The following is a 7,764-nucleotide window of genomic DNA, read 5'->3' on the forward strand; positions in this document are numbered from 1 at the left end:
TTACGGACTTGACTTGCTTAAAAAGTTCTAAACAAAGCCTCCCCCCTCCACCCCAGCTGCCTTCCTGTCTAAACGCGATTAGTACTCAAAAACTACCCAACAGTTTCTATGAAATTTGGTATGAAGATAGTTTGAGACCCTGGGAAAGACATAGGTTTTCCAAAGGTAAGGATCATAATATTTGGGCATTCCATTTTACGCCGTATATACATGAAAGATTAAGACCATCAGCCACGACGATCCTACGAGGGAAGTCAACGTACATGTATAATTTTTTTTTTAAATATATTTGATAAGTTCTGTACACAAAGTCTCATTGATGGGCATGTAATTCCACTACTAGTACCTTTGCTGGCCTAACGTGGGTTAATAGACTACACAACATACCTTCGTTACTTATTATGGAGAATTCTAAGATAATATCTTATTATGTTGATTTCTTTAAGATGTCTTTCACCCCTATTAACCACTATCCAATTATCGAACAGTAGAGACGTATTCAAAAATCTCTATTACAATTGTATAAATTTGTTACGAATCGCCCTGTTGCTACAAATTAATTGTTAAACTGATAGACTAAGCGATTTAGTTTTTAACCGACTTCAAAAAGGAGGAGGTTATCAATTCGACGTGATTTTTTTTTGTATGTTTGTTACCTCCGAACTCGCTCATTTATGAACCGATTTGGAAAATTCTTTTTTTATTCGAAAGAATTTCTCTCCAGATTGGTCCCATAATTTTTTTTTCAAGATTGCTTTGGTAGTTTGTTTTAAAATTAAAAAACTAGAATAATTATGTCGTCCAAGAAAACGAAATCGCGAATTTAGCTTTCCTGTGACGTATTTAGTTATGTTTTTGCATTGATTTTGGTTGACTGTACTTCTCATACTTATACATATAGCATAACATCTTTTCCCCGTGTCTGGGGTAGGCAGAGGCGTAACATTTCATCGCGATAGTCGTACTGTGTGTGAAACATATCAGTTGTGTTTTTGGGTTGGGTTTAATTGACTCTACTTCTTACATACGTCCATATATGTATATAGCATCACACCTGCCCCTTTTTAGGGTAGGCAGAGATGTAACACCACAGCGCAATAGTTATAGTATGATCGTAATGTATCAGTTGTGTTTTTGCGTTAGGTTTTCTTGAATCTACTTCTTACATACATATATATAGCATCACACCTTTTCCCCTTTTCAGGGGTAGGCAGAGGTGTAACACCACAGCGCGATAGTTGTACTGTGAGCCAAATAATATCAGTTGTGTTTTTGCGTTAGGTTTGCTTGAATCTACTTCTTACATACATATATATAGCATCACACCTTTTCCCTTTTCAGTGGTACTCAGAGGTGTAACTCCTCAGCGCGATAGTCGTATCGTGAGCGAAACTATGCCATTGAGACGGTCTATTTTTACTAACACAAAAAGCAAAAATAAAAATAATTTTAACAAAAATTAAACCGCCTTCAAAACCACTCAAAACCAAAAAATAATTTCACATAACAAATATATATTGGATACCAATTTTGGAGTCGGTGCCTAATTAAAATAGCTAGTTAGCTATATTTGTTGCATAGTCCATCTGTGTGCTAAATTTCTTTCAAATCAATTAAAAGGAGTAAGTTTGCGTGTACTACAACATACACAGTGAAAGGTGTAATACCAAGCACATGTATGGTGTTTCATCTTTTTATTTCCTCTTTTTTCGAGGCCCTATACCACCATACCAACCAAAATCCGCGGTGGCCGTCTTCGGCGCATACGGGACGGCCTCGGGATATCTTGTTGCACTAAGATAGCTGCTCATCATCAGCAGCCACATACAGTCCACTGTTGAACATAGGCCTCCCCCAAAGTATCCAGACGGACCTGTCTAAAGCGGCCTGCATCCAATGTGTTCCTGCGACCTTTAATATAACTGCTCGGAACTTTGATAATTATCCTAAGAAATACTATCGCAGATTTTCAACTAAATGGAGCAATTAAATAATAATAGAATGATTTACAAATTGTGTTTTGTTTTTTAAATAGAAGGCATTGGTGTCGTACACGTTGTCTATGGAATTTAATAGCTTTTTTACTTTTTTCCTTGGAATAGTGTACAGTTGACATTTTATATTGGAAAAACATTCCACGCCGATGATAAGTGCTTTGACAGGCAAGGTATCTTATTCCTAACCTGTTAGGGTTTATTTTTGCATATGCACTCGCGTTATTATCGTGGTATCCCAGGTAAAACGTATTTTGAAATAAAACTTAATTTCATTCTGAAATGCGATATTAGCTGAGACGCTGTCAAGTTAAAGTCAGCATTTTAAGATCGTCGCTTTTTAATAAACAGATATCAACATCTCAAGTAATACTTTTAAGTCGCAGTAAATGCCGGTTTTTACAGCGGCGACCTGCTGAGATTAGTTCTTAATTGACTGCCATAGCTTGGTTATTAAGGAGTACTTAAGATCCTACTCAAAGGTGAGTTTCATGAATACGTCTCTTATACATTGCTTTAAGCAATGATATAAATGAAAGTAATTAAAATTTTATATTATGATAACAATATGATAGTGATAAAAATATAACGTTAGTACCTATAATAAGCCGAGTAAAATGACAAAAAAAACTGTTGCATTTTCAGTAATATTTATTGTCATATTTTGCTTCGTTAGTTGGCCAGTTGGAATTTCGGTTAGTTATTATTGAATCATTAGTAGAGGTAAGGTCCACCACAGCCGCAGCCGCAACGTCCAGCGATGGAGACAGCTCCAGCAGCAGCCGCGGTACCGCCGAACTCCACGGCGCCGATGATGGGCACCTGTCCGGCGACGGCGGTGGTACCAACCACGGGCAGCCTCACCGGCGACAGCAACATTGCCTACACCAGCACCGCCGTAACCACCAAGACCGTCATAACCGAAGGCACCGTAACCGAGTCCGCCATAACCAAATCCATCATATCCGAGTCCACCATAACCGAAGCCGCCGTAACCAAAACCATCATAACCGAGACCGCCGTAACCGATGCCGCCTAGACCGCATCCTCCGTAGCCGAGACCGCCGTAGCCGTAGCCGAGACCGGCGCCGTAGTAACCAGTTCGAGGCATGCGCTGTACGCATTCTGGAATATGTGAACGAGAATAAATATAACATTTCTTCACTTCACTTTATTTCCTTATGTAACAATATTCTAATTATAAAAAATAAACAAACAAACACAATAAGATATATTCTATAAATTTACTTATTATAAACTTCGAACAGTTACATCATAGCATCGCTGTACTGAGGCCACCGTCTTATGTGAAATCCCTAAAAACATATATTCCAAATGTATTTTGATTTTATTACGCCAAATTTTTTACTCACGTGGATGAGGCAAGCCTGCACGCAAAGGAGAAGGAAGGCGAAGGTAGACATATTGGTTCTGTTCAACTGAACACTGACTGCAGAATGATTACTAATAACCAGGGTGAAGTTTTTATACAAACAACTCAAGCATGACTATCCTCAAAAACGTGATCTTTTTTATTGTAATTATATTTTTTAATTGTTTTGTATAAGTATATTTGTGCTATTTAACACGTACGCGCAATTTAAACTGTTAGTTTATTGCCCAACTCATTCATTCAGTGCATAGGAGATATCATTAAAATATTTAATTATCATAATTTTAATTACAAGTAATCCGAAGGTCATTAATTTCTCAACTTCAGAGTCAGGGTGACAAGCGTTACCAAAAAAACATCACATATAAAATAGCTCTAAGGTGTGAGGGTTATCATTCTAGTTTCTGTTTCCATTGGATCATCATCAATATACAAAAATGTCCGCCAAAGCTGTGCTCGTCGTCTGCGCCTCCGCTCTCTTAGTTCAGGTAAAATATTATAATTATCTTCTGAGATTTAGATTTTCTCTAATTGAAACGTTTATATGGCTTATTTCTGAATCTGAGTCAATGCAGGATTACATAAAAAATTATGGACTTAAAATAAAATTGTTAAGTAGCAATATAAATAAAAAAAAGTAATAATAAGAACATATTATTAAAATTCTAGAGCGCTGTAAGCAGTTGTCTTGGAAGCATCGGCACTGGCTGGGGCTATGGCGGTCTCGGCTACGGAGGTCTCGGCTGCGGAGGATGGGGCTACGACGGATTTGGTTACGGTGGTCTCGGCTACGCTGGATTAGGTTACGGCGGTCTTGCCTACGACGGATTGGGATACGGCGGCCTTGGCTACAATGGATTCGGATGCGGAGGACTCGACGCTGCCTATGGTGGTGGTCTTGGCGTCTCCAGTGCTTCTCCCATAGCCCCCACCGGTCTTGCCGTAGCCTCTGAGAACATATACGAGGGCCCAGTGGCCGTCGCCGGTAACCCTACCTTTCCTGGGTACCGTAGAAGTTGCCGGAGAATTCCCCACCGCTGGTGCTGGTGCTGTCTCTTACGGCTGTGGTGATGGTGCTGTCGGCATCGCTGCTGAGGGTCCCATCGGTGCTGCTGTTGGTCCCGCATACGGTTACGGCGCCGGTTTGGGAGGTTTCGGTTACGGAGGCTACGGAGTTGGTTACGCCGGCTTTGGTGCTCGCGGTTGCGGTTGCGGCTGCGGTGCTTGGTACTGAGCCACACTGCTTGACTTTCTTTACAAAAGATCTGGAACTGTATACCTTGAAATAAATCATGAATTAAAAATAAACATTATTTTTTATTTCTTAAAGAAATAACTGTTCTAGCAATGTTTTAATTATACTTTTTTCGTTATTGTTTTGATTGTTTAGTATATATTTCTCATAAGTGACCATATATAATCTATATACTTTTAATATGTGTTGGCTGTATGACTATAATATTTTCTTTTCAAATAGCATTCTAGATGTCTTGGCACCAGTGAATTTAGGTTATTTATACTGTAATAGGTTTAGTTGACGACTTTGAGTTTAGTGGAAAACATAACCTTTTAAAAGTTGTATAATATTATTGTCCAACTGGCACATTCAGCCTGATTATTCTATTAGTTCATTGAAATGTTACATTTTTTAGGCCTTACCATGCGTTTTTTAGAGGACGCAATTTTATTTTTTTGAAGTGTGGGGGGGGTCAGTGTAAAGCTAAAACCAAGTTTGTGGGGTCGCCACCCTTGTCCCACGGCCGCCATCTTGAAAATAGGGGTTGAAATGGTTTTACGATGTATCTCTTAAACTATTTATCTGACAAAAAATGTATAAATATTTTTGTTGCAAATTAAATTCTCTACAACTTTGGTCTAGTAACTTTTGTCGTAGAACTATAAATAAAAAGTTATAAGCGAAAATGTTAAGAAATTCAATGTTAAGCAATGTCCATTGCAACGTCATCAGAACGTGTGTTTATCAGGTTCATAATCCTTTTTTTTGTACTCTCATTAATACCCAAATACCCAAGGGACCATTAGGAAACAAAAGAACATCTGCCTGCTATTATTATTATTATTTCTAACCTCTTATTGTAAGAATAGCTGATAATATTGTGTTGAAGTTGTCGTTCAACTTATATCTTTTAGTTGTGCTACATTTTTCTGTACGTGCGGATGTATTTTATTCTGTTTTAATTGTGAAGACGATTTCGAATGATTTTAGACACGATTTTAACTTGAGTGAAAACTACTTTTTTATTAGCATTTTGACTTTTAAAAGTCTTTAAAGCACAGTACAACTAAAAGATATAAGTTGAACGACAACTTCAACACAATATTATCAGCTATTCTTACAATAAGAGGTTAGAAATAATAATAATAATAGCAGGCAGATGTTCTTTTGTTCCCTAATGGTCCCTTGGGTATTTGGGTATTAATGAGAGTACAAAAAGTATTATGAACCTTATAAACACACGTTCTGATGACGTTGCAATGGACATTGCTTAACATTGAATTTCTTAACATTTTCGCTTATAACTTTTTATTTATAGTTCTACGACAAAAGTTACTAGACCAAAGTTGTAGAGAATTTAATTTGCAACAAAAATGTTTATACATTTTTGTTAGATAAATAGTTTAAGAGATACATCGTAAAACCATTTCAACCCCTATTTTCAAGATGGCGGCCGTGGGACAAGGGTGGCGACCCAACACTTAGTTTAAGCTTTACCGTCCTCAAAAACGCAACCCCAAATGTAACTTTTCAATGGACTATATATAAATTCAACGAAATCAAACAGAACAGATAGCCATTGTAGGAGTCAACGAGCATTTATTTTTAAATACTCTTCAGTCAAAAATATTACATCTATCTATGTAGATGTTGATGATGCCCAAGTCTAGGCTTGCCTGGGATAACACATATTACTTAAAACAAAATTGAAAGAATTAATTTTGAACATTACACATTTATTTATTACATATATTATATTTGTGTGACCAGCAGCATTTTCTTTTTTTTCTAACTCAAAAGTTATGAAATATAAGGGTGCCCAATCTGGGAATGATAAATGATTTTTTGATGTTTATTAGAGTTATCATAACTCATAATATTGATATTCTCAAGTTTAAAATAATACGTACTACGTACCTCTAAATGTCGTAAGCATGGAAGTGATTTATTATTTCATTCTGTAATTTATGCTCGTGGAAAATAATGTTTCTTATTTGAATTAAACTCTTACTGTGTATATTACCAAGATAATATATATTTGTGTAGAAAACTTGGATGCGTTTGGTTGCATGTGTTTATTTTATTTTTATTTGTAGGGACAATGATATGTTCACATAATATAGAATTATGAATACAATTGTACAGTAACGAACAGATTATGAATTATTATAAAGTCATCTCCAACAGCTTGAGAATTATGTAAGTAATTTAAACTTTAAGTTTGACTGAGAGAAAATATCAATATTTATAAAATGTGCGTTAGGTATATTGATTAATTAGTTAACATTCAGAAATATTTAGAATTTTCATGTTTATAATATTTGTAAAATGTTCGTTGGATAAGAATTATTAAGACATAGCACTTAGGAATTGTACTTGCTTTTCGTCATTTGTTTTTTAAATTGTCAGTTTCCAGTTCTTTTTTTCCAGCGATATTTTTATTACCTAATTTTGTAAGATTTTATATTGTAATAGATTAACAATATCGCATGCAAGACACTTTAAATCCCACTGTTTTAACAGGCTTTTATTAAATGTTAATTCAATAATTATAGGTATTTGAAGATGTTTATTCACTTATTAAATAATGGCGGCGATAGCCTAGTTGGGTGTTGAACGGACTGTCGAGACGAATGTCCGCAGGTTCAAATTCCAAGGGCACACACCTCTGACTTTTCTAAAATCATGTGTGTATTCTTTGTGAATTTATCGTTCGCTTTAACGGTGAAGGAAAACATCGTGAGGAAACCTGCACATCTGAGAAGTTCTCTATAAGAATTTCGAAGGTGTGTGAAGTCTACCAACCCGCACTAGGCCAGCGTGGTGGACTAAGGCCTAATCCCTCTCAGTAGTAGAGGAGGCCCGTGCTCAGCAGTGGGCAAGTATATAATACAGGGCTGATATTATTATATTCACTTATTATAACTTAGCCGTAGCCAAGAACTTTTCCCAATCGTTAACGTAAATAGGAAACAGAAAAATGTATGGAAGTAGTCCCATATCTTTTATCTATGTCTATCGCTTGGATATGTCATTTTCATTAGTCATTATTTTTATGGTAATTAAGGGTTTCATATGACATGCTATGCTGTAAGTAACTAACAAAAGGGTTGAATAATAGTGAACAAAAACAATTTAGG

At 36.3% G+C, this 7,764-nt stretch overlaps 2 pseudogenes; one reads left to right on the forward strand and one right to left on the reverse strand.

Moving 5' to 3' along the window:
- Window positions 1-2,631: 2,631 nt before the first annotated feature.
- LOC119193415 lies at window positions 2,632-3,096 on the reverse strand (annotated as a pseudogene).
- A 703-nt stretch (window positions 3,097-3,799) lies between these two features.
- On the forward strand, window positions 3,800-4,694 carry LOC119193422 (annotated as a pseudogene).
- The last annotated feature ends 3,070 nt before the right edge of the window (window positions 4,695-7,764 follow it).

This window comes from Manduca sexta, unplaced genomic scaffold (assembly GCF_014839805.1).
Source record: "Manduca sexta isolate Smith_Timp_Sample1 unplaced genomic scaffold, JHU_Msex_v1.0 HiC_scaffold_52, whole genome shotgun sequence".
In the NCBI taxonomy this organism is placed as follows: domain Eukaryota; kingdom Metazoa; phylum Arthropoda; class Insecta; order Lepidoptera; family Sphingidae; genus Manduca; species Manduca sexta.